Genomic DNA, 15,000 nt, shown 5'->3' with positions numbered 1-15,000 from the left:
GCCAGGGTGGGCACCTTGGTGCGCACAACTTGCCTGGGGTGCGCACCAGGAAGGGCTCAAGATGGCACCCGCGTTCCGTTTTTTTCACTATCTTTCAGAACGGAAATTTTAAAATCTCGTTTTTTTTTGCCTTTTCTGGAAATTAGTGAAGGCAGCGCATCAAAGGTGCGCAACGCTGGTGCGAACCTGGGAGCGCTCCGATGTGTGCTCCAAGGTGCGGCGTGCACGAAGTCGGACCCCGGTTTGCCCCGGGTGCGCACCTCGCGTGCACCTTGGTGCGCACACCTTGGCTGGGTTGCGCGCCCTGGTGGGCACCATGGTGCGCACCAAGGAGCGCTCCGAAGTGTGCTCCAAGGTGCGGCGTGCACGAAGTCGGAGCCCGGTTTGCCCCGGGTGCGCACCTCGCGTGCACCTTCGCCGCGGTGGGCACCATGGCGTGCACGAAGTCGGAGCCCGGTTTGCCCCGGGTGCGCACCTCGCGTGCACCTTCGCCGGGGTGGGCACCTTGGTGTGCAGACCTTGGCTGGGTTGCGCGCCCTGGTGGGCACCATGGTGCGCACCAAGGAGCGCTCCGAAGTGTGCTCCAAGGTGCGGCCTGCACGAAGTCGGAGCCCGGTTTGCCCCGGGTGTGCACCTCGGGTGGGCACCTTGGTGCGCATGCCTTGCCTGGGCTGCGCACCAGGGCGGGCTCAAGATGGCACCCGCGTTCCTTTTTTTTCACTATCTTTCAAAACGGAAATTTTAAAATCTCATTTTTTTTTGCCTTTTTCTGGAAATTAGTGAAGGCAGCGCATCAAAGGTGCGCACCTCGCTGCCCACCACGGTGCGCAACGCCGGTGGGCACCCGGGAGTGCTTCGAAGTGTGCTCCAAGGTGCTGCGTGCACGTTGTCGGAGCCCGGTTTGCCCCGGGTGCGCACCTCGCGTGCACCTTCGTCGGGGTGGGCACCTTGGCTGGGTTTGCCCCGGCTGCGCTCCGAAGCGGGGTTATTGGAGCGCCGCCTCTTTTTTTGTCGGAGCGTTTGGTGGGGTTTCTCGCATTGGCTCTTCCGAGGCCCGGTTGCCACCCTGGCGCGCACGAAGTCGGAAGTAGGGTTAATTGCCCGGGTGCGCACCTTTGCCAGGGTGGGCACCTTACCTGGGCTGCGCACCAGGGCGGGCTCAAGATGGCACGCGCGTTCCGTTTTTTTCACTATCTTTCAAAACGGAAATTTTAAAATCTCCTTTTTTTTTTGCCTTTTCTGGAAATTAGTGAAGGCAGCGCATCAAAGGTGCGCACCTCGCTGCCCACCTTGGTGTGCTCTGAGGTGCGCACCCGGGAGCGCTACGAAGTGTGCTCCAAGGTGCGGCGTGCACGTTGTCGGAGCCCGGTTTGCCCCGGGTGCGCACCTCGCCTGCACCTTGGCCGGGGTGGGCACCTTGGCTGGGTTTGCCCAGGGTGCGCTCCGAAGCGGGGTTACTGGAGCGCCCCCTCTTTTTTTGTCAGAGCGTTTGGTGGGGTTTCTCGCATTGGCTCTTCCCAGGCCCGGTTGTTGGGTGCGCTCCCACCCTGGCGCGCGCGAAGTTGGAAGTTGGGTTAATTGCCCGGGCGCGCACCTTCGCCAGGGTGGGCACCTTGGTGCGCACACCTTGGCTGGGCTGCGCACCAGGGCGGGCTCAAGATGGCACCAGCATTCCCTTTTTCTCACTATCTTTCAAAACGGAAATTTTAAAATCTCGTTTTTTTTTTGCCTTTTATGGAAATTAGTGAAGGCATCGCATCAAAGGTGCGCACCTCGCTGCCCACCTTGGTGTGCTCCGAGGTGCCCACCACGGTGCGCAACGCCGGTGCGAACCCGGGAGCGCCCCGATGTGTGCTCCAAGGTGCGGCGTGCACGAAGTCGGACCCCGGTTTGCCCCGGGTGCGCACCTCGCGTGCACCTTGGTGCGCACACCTTGGCTGGGTTGCGCGGCCTGGTGGGCACCATGGTGCGCACCAAGGAGCGCTCCGAAGTGTGCTCCAAGGTGCGGCGTGCACGAAGTCGGAGCCCGGTTTGCCCCGGGTACGCACCTCGCGTGCACCTTCGCCGGGGTGGGCACCTCGGCTGGGTTGCGCGCCCTGGTGCGCACCAAGGAGCGCTCCGAAGTGTGCTCCAAGGTGCGGCGTGCACGAAGTCGGAGCCCGGTTTGCCCCGGGTGCGCACCTTCGCCGCGGTGCGCACCATGGCGTGCACGAAGTCGGAGCCCGGTTTGCCCCGGGTGCGCACCTCGCGTGCACCTTCGGCGGGGTTGCGCGCCCTGGTGGGCACCATGGTGCGCACCAAGGAGCGCTCCGAAGTGTGCTCCAAGGTGCGGCGTGCACGAAGTCGGAGCCCGGTTTGCCCCGGGTGCGCACCTCGCGTGCACCTTCGGCGGGGTTGCGCGCCCTGGTGGGCACCATGGTGCGCACCAAGGAGCGCTCCGAAGTGTGCTCCAAGGTGCGGCGTGCACGAAGTCGGAGCCCGGTTTGCCCCGGGTGCGCACCTCGCGTGCACCTTCGCCGCGGTGGGCACCATGGCGTGCACGAAGTCGGAGCCCGGTTTGCCCCGGGTGCGCACCTCGCGTGCACCTTCGCCGGGGTGGGCACCTCGGCTGGGTTGCGCGCCCTGGTGCGCACCAAGGAGCGCTCCGAAGTGTGCTCCAAGGTGCGGCGTGCACGAAGTCGGAGCCCGGTTTGCCCCGGGTGCGCACCTCGCGTGCACCTTCGCCAGGGTGGGCACCTCGGTGCGCACACCTTCTCAATGTTTTCTTGCCTTTTCTGGAAATTGGTGAAGGCAGCGCATCAAAGGTGCGCACCTCGGTGTGCTCCGAGGTGCGAACCCGAGAGCGCTCCGAGGTGCCCACGAAGTCGAAAGTCGGGTTAATTGCATTGTTTTCCCCGGGTGCGCTCCGAGGTGCGCAACATCGGCGCGCACCAAGGAGGGCTCCGAAGTGTGCTCCAAGGTGCGCACGATGGCGTGCACCTCTGGTGCGCACGATTCGGAGCTCGGTTTGACCGGGGTGCGCACACCTTGGCTGGGTTGCGCACCTTTTGTGCGCTCCAAGGTGCGCACGAAGTCGGAGCTCGGTTTGCCCCGGGTGCGCACCTTCGCCAGGGTGCGCACCTTGATGCGCACGCCTTGGCTGGGCTGCGCACCTTGGTGGGCGCCATGGTGCGCACCTTTCGTGCGCTCCAAGGTGCGCACGAAGTCGGAGCTCGGTTTGCCCCGGGTGCGCACCTTGGTGGGCGCCATGGTGCACTCCGAGGTGCCCAAGATTGGTGCGCACCAAGGAGCGCTCCGAAGTGCGCTCCAAGGTGCGCGCGAAGTCGAAAGTTGGGTTAATTGTCCGGTTTGCCTCGGGTGCGCACCTTGCGTGCACCTTCGCCAGGGTGGGCGCCTTGGTGCGCACACCTTGGCTGGGCTGCGCACACCTTGGCACCCGCGTTTCCTTCATTTTAAATTTTTTTTTTTTACAATCTCTCAAGTGGGAAATTCTATAATCTCAACTTTTTTTGCCTTTTCAGGAAACTTTTGAATGGAGCGCATCATTGGTGCGCTCCGAAGTGTGCTCCAAAGCTCTCTCCAGCTGCGTGCACCTGCCCCGGCCGCGCACCCGGCCCCGCCCAGCTTCGCTCACCTGTCCCGGGCGTCTGGTGCGGAACCTTAGAGTAAGAAACATCACCGTGCACCTTGGCCAACGTGCGCGACTCGACCGAGCGCGCACTGGCCGAGGTGCACACCGATTTCACCTGGGTGCGCGCGCAGCACCTCGGGCGCACCGGGGTGCGCGCACAACGCCCGGGTTGCACCGTGGCCTGTGTGCTCGGGGTGCCTCGGGTGCGCGCTCGGTGTCGCCCCCGCGCGCGCGGTAGTGCGGGCAGCGCACCCCGGCCCGGCCCGGCCCCGACGAGAACGCAAACGGGCAAAAGGTTTATTCAAATAGCATTGCGACGCCCGGCGAAAAACTAAAAAAGGGTGCAACACCGGGACTTCCCGGGAGGTCACCCATCCCAGTACTACTCCGGCCCAAGCGCGCTTAACTGCGGAGTTCTGATGGGATCCGGTGCACTAATGCTGGTATGATCGCACCCGTTATGAGCTTGTCGCAGTGTGTACTTAGCAAACCGCGACCCACGTGCGAATCCACCCCGGCCACCCACCCCCGTCGAGGTGCACACCCTCCCTCGCGAAGTGCGCCCCGTTCGCCAAGTGTGAGCCCTGCCCGGGTGCGCGCACCTTGCTAGGGCGTCGGGTGTGCACCCGGCCCGGCCTACGTGCGTGCACCTGGAGGGGGCGTCGTGTGCGTGCAGTGTCCCGTCTGCAACGCGGTGCCCACACACCACCTCGGGCGCAACGACCTGCGCTCACATGTGGGCCGAGTGCACCTTGGTGCATGTTCGGGGCGCCTCGGGTGCACGCTCGATCTTGCCCCGGTGCACCAAGGCGCTCGGTTTGCCCCGGGTGCGCACTTGGTGCAAGGTGGGCACCCAAAATAGGGATCAAGCACCAAAACACAAGTTTCGGGATGCAAAATGGGACCCAAGGACCACAAATGCGTTCCAAGACCCATGATGGGTCCACGAGAACAAAAATGTGTTCCGAGACTTAATAAACAAATATTGGGTTTTAGGAGAAGAAACATGCTCTGATGCCCAAAACGAGAATCGACCCCGAAAAGGCCACAGGCCAAAAGTGGGATGCGAGACAAAAAAAAATGGGACCCGAGGACCAAAATTGGGTTCCCAGGTCGAAGACAGGGCAACCGGACAAGAAACGACCTCTAAGGCTCGAAATGAGTCCCGACGACTAAAACTTGACAAGAAGCACCCATCAGGCACCCAACTCGACACCCATGGGATGCCGACCCACCCGGGCTTCCACCTAGCACACCTTGGCACCCACCCACCCTCGCACCCAACCTCGCACCCAACTTAGCACCTTTGAACCCACATTGGCACTCACCCTGACCCTGGCACCTTGGAACCCACATTGGCACTCACCTTGACCCTGGCACCCACCTTTGCACTCACCTTGGGACCCACCCTGGCTCCCACCTCGGCACCCACCCAGACACCCACCTTGGTTCCTTGGCACCCACCTTGGATCCTTGGCACCCACCCCGACACCCACCTTGGCACGCAACTTGGCTACTTGCCACCCACCTTGGCTCCTTGACGCCCACCCCGACAACCACCCCGTGACCTACCCTGGCTAGGGTTGGTGCACACCCACCCTGGTGCCCACCTTGGCACCCACCCTATGACCCACCTTGGCACGCACCTTAGTACCCACCCCGTTACCCACCCTAGGACCCACCCCGTGACCCACCTTGGCCAGGGTGGGTGCACCCACCCTGGTGCCCACCTTGGCACCCACCCATCCTAGCACCCAGCCTGTGACCGGGCTTGGAACCCAACCTTGCACCCGCACCCGTCTTGGCCAGTGTGGGTGCGCACCCATCCTGGCACCCACGTTGTGACACACCCTTTAACCCACGCACCCTAGCACCCACGTTGGCACCCACCTTGGAACCCAACCTAGCAACTTGGCACCCACCCCGTGACCCACCTTGGCATCCACCATAGCAGTCGCCGACTTGGCACCCACCTCGGCACCCACCTTGACACTTGTGGACCCACCTTGCCACTCACCCTAGCATCGACCCATCCTAGCACCCACCCTGGCACCTTTGCACCCTAGCACTCACCCATCCTAGCACCTAACCTGTGACCCACCTTGACACTCACCCTCGCACCCACCTTGGAACCCAACCTAGCACCCACCCACCCTGACACCAACCCTAGCACCTACCCACCCTTGCACCCACCCTGTGACCCATCTTGGCACCCACCCATCCTACCACTCAACCTATCACCCACCTTCTCACCCACCTTGGCATCCACCTTAGCACCCACCCACACTGGCACCTTGGCACCCACCTCGGGCAAGGTGGGTGCACACCCACCCTGGCACCCAATTTAGAACCCACCGAGCATGTTACCCACCTTGGCACCCACATTGCAGCCCACCCTAGTACCCACCCTATGACCCACATTGGCATCCACACCCTAGCACCCAGGCACCTCGACACCCGCCTTGACACCCACCCTAGCACTGAACCTGTGACCCACCTTGGAACTCACCCTAGAACCCACCCACCCTGTGAACCACCTTGGCATCCACCTTAGCACCCACCCACCTTGGCACCCACTCTAGCACTCACCCATCCTAACACCCAACTTGTTACCCACCTTGGCACCCGCCCTCGCGTCCACCTTGAAACCCACCCTAGCACCCACCCACGCAGGAGCCCACCTTGGCACCCAACCTAACACCCACGCATCCTGGCACCCAACTTGTGACCCACCTTGGAACCCACCCTAGTACCCACCTTTGAACCCACTATATCACCAACCCACCTTGGCACCCACCCTATGACCCTCTTTGGAATCCACCCTAGCACGCACCCACCCTGGCACCCACCATGGAGCGCACCCTAGCACCCACCCACCTCGGCACGCACCTCAACACCCACCTTGGTGTGCGCACTGCGCCAACCTCTCAAAGACCCTATGTGGTGCGCTCCAAAGTGTACACCTTTGGTGCGCTCCAAGGTGCGCACCTTTGGTGCACACCGAGGTGCACACCAAAGTGTGCACCGAGGTGAGCACCAAAGTGCACTCCAGGGTGCACACCAAGGCGTGCACCTTTGGTGCGGTCAATGCAAACGAATTCGGAAGTTGGGGTCGATGTCCTAATCGCTGCTGCAGACTACACGTATGAGAATCGGACAAATAGCTTTATATAGGGGAGGTGTTGCGTTTGATGGGTCGACTCCCCTGGTTGTGTGCACTGCACCAACTTCAAAGACCCTGTCTTGTTTAAGAAGTCAAAAGTTGGGGTGGATGTCCTAATCATTGCTGCAGTCTACGCATGTATGAGAATCAGACAAATAGCTTATATAGGGGAGGTGTTGCATTCGGTGGGTTGACTCCCCTGGTTGTGCGCACTGCGCCAACCTCAAAGACCCCGCATAGCAGAAGAAGTCGGAAGTCGGATTTTGGTGAGCACCAAGGCGTGCACCTTTGGTGCGGTCAACGCAGACGAATTCAGAAGTTGGGGTGGATGTCCTAATCGTTGTTGCAGGCTACACATGTATGAGAATCAGACAAATAGCTTATATAGGGGAGGTGTTGGGTTTGATGGGTCAACTCCCTTGGTTGTGCGCATTACGCCAACCTCAAAGACCTTGTTTTCGTTAAGAAGTCAAAAGTTGGGGTCAATGTCCTAATGGCTCCTGCAGGCTACACATGTATGAGAATCGGACAAATAGCTTATATAGGGGAGGTGTTGGGTTTGATGGGTCGACTCCCCTGGTTGTGCGCATTACGTCAACCTCAAAGACCTTGTTTTCGTTAAGAAGTCAAAAGTTGGGGTCGATGTCCTAATTGCTCCTGTAGACTACACATGTATGAGAATCAGACAAATAGCTTATATAGGGGAGGTGTTGGGTTTGATGGGTTGACTCCCCTAGTTGTTCGCATTACACCAACCTCAAAGACCTTGTTTTCGTTTAGAAGCCGAAAGTTGGGGTCGATGTCCTAATTGCTCCTGCAGGCTACGCATGTATGAGAATCAGACAAATAGCTTATATAGGGGAGGTGTTGGGTTTGATGGGTCGACTCCCCTGGTTGTGCGCATTGCGCCAACCTCAAAGACCCTGCATTGCGGATGAAGTCGAAAGTCAGAGTTTGGTGTGCTACAAGGTGTGGTCGAAGGTGCTCACCTAGGTGTGCACCTTTGGAGCACAGGAAAAGTGCCCTCCAAAAGTGCGCACCTTTGGAGTGCACAAAAGTGCCCTCCAAAAGTGCGCACCTTTGGAGCGCAGAAAAGTGCCCTCCAAAAAGTGCCCTCCAAAAGTGCGCACCTTTGGAGCGCAGAAAAGTGCCCTCCAAAAAGTGCCCTCCAAAAGTGCGCACCTTTGGAGCGCAGAAAAGTGCCCTCCAAAAAGTGCCCTCCAAAAGTGCGCACCTTTGGAGCGCAGAAAAGTGCCCTCCAAAAGTGCGCACCTTTGGAGCGCAGAAAAGTGCCCTCCAAAAAGTGCCCTCCAAAAGTGCGCACCTTTGGAGCGCAGAAAAGTGCCCTCCAAAAAGTGCCCTCCAAAAGTGCGCACCTTTGGAGCGCAGAAAAGTGCCCTCCAAAAAGTGCCCTCCAAAAGTGCGCACCTTTGGAGCGCAGAAAAGTGCCCTCCAAAAAGTGCCCTCCAAAAGTGCGCACCTTTGGAGCGCAGAAAAGTGCCCTCCAAAAGTGCGCACCTTTGGAGCGCACAAAAGTGCCCTCCAAAAGTGCGCACTTTTGGTGCGCACCAAGGCGCTGGTTCGGTCGTTGCAGGCGAGTTCGGAAGTTGGGGTCGATGTCCTGAGCGGAGGTGCAAACTACACAGGTGTCGGAATCGGACAAATAGCTTATATAGGGGAGGTGTATGCTTCGATGGGTCGACTCCCCAGGTTGAGCGCACCGCGCCAACCTCAAAGACCCTACGGTATGGATGAAGTCGGAAGTTGGGTCCGATGACCAATTCGATTAGTAGGTATGCTCATGAGGTCGGAATTTGGGTCCGATGACCTGCCATGTGCAGGAAGGCGAATGTTGACACTGTGCGTTGCAAGGTGCACACCAAGGCGCTGGTGCGGTCTTTTTAGTCGAGTTCGGAAGTTGGGGTCGATGTCCTGATCGGAGGTGCAAGCTACACAGGTGTGGGAATCGGACAAATAGCTTATATAGGGGAGGTGTATGCTTCGTTGGGTCGACTCCCCGGGTTGAGCGCACCGCGCCAACCTCAAAGACCCTACGGTATGGATGAAGTCGGAAGTTGGGTCCGATGACCGATTCGATATGTAGGCATACTCGCGAGGTCGGAATTTGGGTCCGATGACCTGCCACGTGCAGGAAGGCGAATGTTGGCACTGTGCGTTGCAAGGTGCGCACCAAGGCGCTGGTTCGGTCGTTGGAGGCGAGTTCGGAAGTTGGGGTCGATGTCTTGATCGGAGGTGCAAACTACACAGGTGTGGGAATCGGACAAATAGCTTATATAGGGGAGGTGTATGCTTCGTTGGGTCGACTCCCCGGGTTGAGCGCACCGCGCCAACCTCAAAGACCCTACGGTATGGATGAAGTCGGAAGTTGGGTCCGATGACCGATTCGATATGTAGGCATACTCGCGAGGTCGGAATTTGGGTCCGATGACCTGCCATGTGCAGGAAGGCGAATGTTGGGACTGTGCGTCGCAAGGTGCGCACCAAGGCGCTGGTGCCGTCGTTGCAGTCGAGTTCGGAAGTTGGGGTCGATGTCCTGGTCAGAGGTGCAAACTACACAGGTGTGGGAATCGGACAAATAGCTTATATAGGGGAGGTGTATGCTTCGATGGGTCGACTCCCTGGGTTGAGCGCACCGCGCCAACCTCAAAGACCCTACAGTATGGATGAAGTCGGAAGTTGGGTCCGATGACCGATTCGATACGTAGGCATATTGGCGAGGTCTGAATTTGTGTCCGATGACCTGCCATGCGCAGGAAGGCGGAATTTGGGTCCGATGACCGAGTTGATGGCGTGCCATGCGCAGAAAGGCGGAATTTGGGTCCGATGACCGAGTTGATGTTGATGGCCCGCCATGCACAGGAAGGCGGAATTTGGGTCCGATGACCGATTTGAAGGCGTGCCATACGCAAAAAGGCGGAGTTTGGGTCCGATGACCGAGTTGATATTGATGGCCCGCCATGCGCAGGAAGGCGGAATTTGGGTCCGATGACCTGACATACGCATGGAGTCCGACTCGGGGGCCGATGTTCGATTCGATGACTTGCATTGTGGGTAAAGTCGGAAGTTGTGGTCTTTGACCCGATTCGATGACCAGACTTCGGCTGCTTGAGAATCGGACAAATAACTTATATAGGGGAGGTAGTGTTCTCGAGCATCCTCCCCCCGTGCCCGTTTATGTCGATTGATGCTGGTGCTCGACTGGTTGGAGCGCTCGGATGCAAAAATCTTGCACCAGGATTTATCGATTGTGATGGACACGGCAAGTCTCCTGATTGCTATGCAGGAGCTCATCGTGAATCTCTATGCGGCCTTGGTATGGACTCGACCTGCGGAATGGTTCGGCAATGGTAGTCGCTCCAACACGTCCTTGCAATGGCCACAGAGGTGATTCGACTAGAGCTCCAGTCTAGCTTTTGGGTTGCTTGGCGGACTGGTATAGCCGCGATCGAGTTCCGGCCATGAACGTTTTAGATAGCTCTTGGGCTTTCTGGGACGGAAGTCGGAAGTTTGGGCTGTTGTCCGATTTGATGACCATTCTTCGGATGTGTGAGAATCGGACAAATAACTTATATAGGGGACTGTGTTGTCTCACGCAGCCCCCTCCGTGCCCCTCTATCTCGACCGATGTTGGTGCTTGAAAGGGTTGGGATCGCTCGGATTTATAAACGTGCACCACCATTTGTCGAGTGTGAGGGACGCGGCAGGTCTCCTAAATGCTATGCGGGCGCTCTCTGAGAATCTCTATCCGGCCTCGACACAGACTAGTCTTGCTGAATGGTTTGGCACTGGTAGTCGATCCAACACGTCGTTGTTGTGGCCGCCTAGGCGATTCGATTCGAGCCCCCGTCTAGCTTTTGGGTTGCTTGGCGGATTTTGCCCTATCCGCAAGTGAGCTCGGTCCCTAAACGTTCGAGAAACCCGATTGCTATGCGCCGACTCTCTTTCTTGCGAGCCTCCATCTAGCTTTTGGGTCTCTACGGAACGGAAGTCGGAATCTGGGACCGTTGTTTGATTCGACGAGGCAGACTACGGTTGTGCGAGAATCGGACAAATAACTTATATAGGGGAGGTGTTGACTGGAGCATTCTCCCCCGTGCCCCTCTAACTCGACCAATGCTGGCGCTCGAACGGTGGTAGCGCTCGGATTTTCATTGAGCGCCAGCATTGGTCGATTTAGAGGGGCATGCGAGATTCCCGAATGCTATGCGAGGGCTCTAACGGAAATGTCTATTGGTTTCGGTATGGATGCAATTGCGAGTGGTTCGGCAAAGGTAGTCGTTCCGATGCGTCCATGTCGTGGCCAAATCGATAATTCGATTTGAGCCCTCGTATAGCATTTGGGTCTCTCGATGTGATTCCGCATTCCAGTCCCTTTGGGCACTGCTTGAGCCGCATCCCAGGGGGTTCCCTTCCCAATAATCTGCCTCGCAACCCGATTGCTATGCGGTGAGGCTCCTCGGCCGCCTCGGAACTATCTGTGTATCAGACGCATCGCGGGATAAGGGGTTGGCAACGGTAGTCGCCCCAAGCGCGTCCGATGCTTGGACCATTCCGAGGCGGCCCTGAAGCCTCTTCCGTCTAGCCGTTGGGTCCTTCTCGCCGCATCCCTCGCCTCGCACCCCGATTGCTATGCGGTGAGGCTCCTCGGCCGCCTCGGAACTATCTGTGTATCGGACGCGTCGCGGGATAAGGGGTTGTCACTGGTAGTCGCCCCAAGCGCGTCCGATGCTTGGACCATTCCGAGGCGGCCCTGAAGCCTCTTCCGTCTAGCCGTTGGGTCCTTCTCGCCGCATCCCTCGCCTCGCACCCCGATTGCTATGCGGTGAGGCTCCTCGGCCGCCTCGGAACTATCTGTGTATCGGACGCGTCGCGGGATAAGGGGTTGTCATTGGTAGTCGCCCCAAGCGCGTCCGATGCTTGGACCATTCCGAGGCGGCCCTGAAGCCTCTTCCGTCTAGCCGTTGGGTCCTTCTCGCCGCATCCCTCGCCTCGCACCCCGATTGCTATGCGGTGAGGCTCCTCGGCCGCCTCGGAACTATCTGTGTATCGGACGCGTCGCGGGATAAGGGGTTGTCACTGGTAGTCGCCCCAAGCGCGTCCGATGCTTGGACCATTCCGAGGCGGCCCCGAAGCCTCTTCCGTCTAGCCGTTGGGTCCTTCTCGCCGCATCCCTCGCCTCGCACCCCGATTGCTATGCGGTGAGGCTCCTCGGCCGCCTCGGAACTATCTGTGTATCGGACGCGTCGCGGGATAAGGGGTTGTCACTGGTAGTCGCCCCAAGCGCGTTCGATGCTTGGACCATTCCGAGGCGGCCCTGAAGCCTCTTCCGTCTAGCCGTTGGGTCCTTCTCGCCGCATCCCTCGCCTCGCACCCCGATTGCTATGCGGTGAGGCTCCTCGGCCGCCTTGGAACTATCTGTGTATCGGACGCGTCGCGGGATAAGGGGTTGTCACTGGTAGTCGCCCCAAGCGCGTCCGATGCTTAGACCATTCCGAGGCGGACCCGAAGCCTCTTCCGTCTAGCCGTTGGGTCCTTCTCGCCGCATCCTTCGCCTCGCACCCCGATTGCTATGCGGTGAGGCTCCTCGGCCGCCTCGGAACTATCTGTGTATCGGACGCGTCGCGGGATAAGGGGTTGTCACTGGTAGTCGCCCCAAGCGCGTCCGATGCTTGGACCATTCCGAGGCGGACCCGAAGCCTCTTCCGTCTAGCCGTTGGGTCCTTCTCGCCGCATCCCTCGCCTCGCACCCCGATTGCTATGCGGTGAGGCTCCTCGGCCGCCTTGGAACTATCTGTGTATCGGACGCGTCGCGGGATAAGGGGTTGTCACTGGTAGTCGCCCCAAGCGCGTCCGATGCTTGGACCATTCCGAGGCGGACCCGAAGCCTCTTCCGTCTAGCCGTTGGGTCCTTCTCGCCGCATCCCTCGCCTCGCACCCCGATTGCTATGCGGTGAGGCTCCTCGGCCGCCTCGGAACTATCTGTGTATCGGACGCGTCGCGGGATAAGGGGTTGTCACTGGTAGTCGCCCCAAGCGCGTCCGATGCTTGGACCATTCCGAGGCGGACCCGAAGCCTCTTCCGTCTAGCCGTTGGGTCCTTCTCGCCGCATCCCTCGCCTCGCACCCCGATTGCTATGCGGTGAGGCTCCTCGGCCGCCTTGGAACTATCTGTGTATCGGACGCGTCGCGGGATAAGGGGTTGTCACTGGTAGTCGCCCCAAGCGCGTCCGATGCTTGGACCATTCCGAGGCGGCCCCGAAGCCTCTTCCGTGTAGCCGTTGGGTCCTTCTCGCCGCATCCCTCGCCTCGCACCCCGATTGCTATGCGGTGAGGCTCCTCGGCCGCCTTGGAACTATCTGTGTATTCGGACGCGTCGCGGGATAAGGGGTTGTCACTGGTAGTCGCCCCAAGCGCGTCCGATGCTTGGACCATTCCGAGGCGGCCCCGAAGCCTCTTCCGTGTAGCCGTTGGGTCCTTCTCGCCGCATCCCTCGCCTCGCACCCCCGATTGCTATGCGGTGAGGCTCCTCGGCCGCCTTGGAACTATCTGTGTATCGGACGCGTCGCGGGATAAGGGGTTGTCACTGGTAGTCGCCCCAAGCGCGTCCGATGCTTGGACCATTCCGAGGCGGACCTGAAGCCTCTTCCCTCTAGCCGTTGGGGCTTTCTCGCCGCATCCCTCGCCTCGCACCCTGATTGCTATGCTGTGAGGCTCCTCGGCCGCCTTGGAACTATCTGTGTATCGGACGCATCGCGGGATAAGGGGTTGGCAGTGGTAGTCGCCCCAAGCGCATCCGATGCTTGGACCATTCCGAGGCGGCCCTGCAGCCTCTTCCGTCTAGCCGTTGGGGCCATCTCGCCGCATCCCCCACCTCGCACCACGATTGCTATGCGGTGAGGCTCCTTGGCCGCCTCGGAACTATCTGTGTATCGGACGCATCGCGGGATAAGGGGTTGTCACTGGTAGTCGCCCCAAGCGCGTCCGATGCTTGGACTATTCCGAGGCGGCCCTGCAGCCTCTTCCGTCTAGCCGTTGGGGCCATCTCGCTGCATCCCCCACCTCCTCGGCCGCCTCGGAACTATCTGTGTATCGGTACGCATCGCGGGATAAGGGGGTTGGCAGTGGTAGTCGCCCCAAGCGCGTCCGATGCTTGGACTATTCCGAGGCAGCCCTGCAGCCTCTTCCGTCTAGCCTTTGGGGCCATCTCGCCGCATCCCTCGCCTCGCACCCCGATTGCTATGCGGTGAGGCTCCTCGGCCGCCTGGGAACTATCTTCGTATCGGACGCATCGCGGGATAAGGGGTTGTCACTGGTAGTCGCCCCAAGCGCGTCCGATGCTTGGACTATTCCGAGGCGGCCCTGTGGCCTCTTCCGTCTAGCCGTTGGGGCCATCTCGCCGCATCCCCCCACCTCGCACCCCGATTGCTATGCGGTGAGGCTCTTCGGCCGCCTTGGAACTATCTTCGTATCGGACGCATCGCGGGATAAGGGGTTGTCACTGGTAGTGGCCCCAAGCGCGTCCGATGCTTGGACTATTCCGAGGCGGCCCTGCAGCCTCTTCCGTCTAGCCGTTGGGGCCATCTCGCCGCATCCCCCACCTCGCACCCCGATTGCTATGCGGTGAGGCTCCTCGGCCGCCTTGGAACTATCTTCGTATCGGACGCATCGCGGGATAAGGGGTTGTCACTGGTAGTCGCCCCAAGCGCGTCCGATGCTTGGACTATTCCGACGCGGCCCTGTGGCCTCTTCCGTCTAGCCGTTGGGGCCATCTCGCCGCATCCCCCACCTCGCACCCCGATTGCTATGCGGTGAGGCTCCTCGGCCGCCTTGGAACCATCTTCGTATCGGACGCATCGCGGGATAGGGGGCTGTCACTGGTAGTCGCCCCAAGCGTGTCCGATGCTTGGACCATTCCTAGGCGGCCCTGAAGCCTCTTCCGTCTAGCCGTTGGGGCCTTCCCGCCCCATCCCTCGCCTCGCACCCCCGATTGCTATGCGGTGAGGCTCCTCGGCCGCCTTGGAACCATCTGTGTATCGGACGCATCGCGGGATAAGGGGTTGGCACTGGCAGTCGTCCCCAAGCGCGTCCGATGCTTGGACCATTCCGAGGTGGCCCTGAAGCCTCTTCCGTCTAGCCGTTGGGGCCTTCCCGCCCCATCCCTCGCCTCGCACCCCGATTGATATGCG

The 15,000-nt window shown here is 60.0% G+C and overlaps 1 non-coding gene across 1 annotated transcript; it reads right to left on the bottom strand.

Moving 5' to 3' along the window:
- Positions 1-3,969: 3,969 nt before the first annotated feature.
- Positions 3,970-4,088, bottom strand: LOC131864423 (5S ribosomal RNA). Its single transcript, XR_009363230.1, has one exon. It is a non-coding gene; the product is annotated as a 5S ribosomal RNA (ribosomal RNA).
- Positions 4,089-15,000: the final 10,912 nt, after the last annotated feature.

The sequence above is a fragment of the Cryptomeria japonica genome, unplaced genomic scaffold, assembly GCF_030272615.1.
Source record: "Cryptomeria japonica unplaced genomic scaffold, Sugi_1.0 HiC_scaffold_85, whole genome shotgun sequence".
Taxonomy (NCBI): domain Eukaryota; kingdom Viridiplantae; phylum Streptophyta; class Pinopsida; order Cupressales; family Cupressaceae; genus Cryptomeria; species Cryptomeria japonica.
This window is presented reverse-complemented; position numbering and strand designations above follow the sequence as displayed.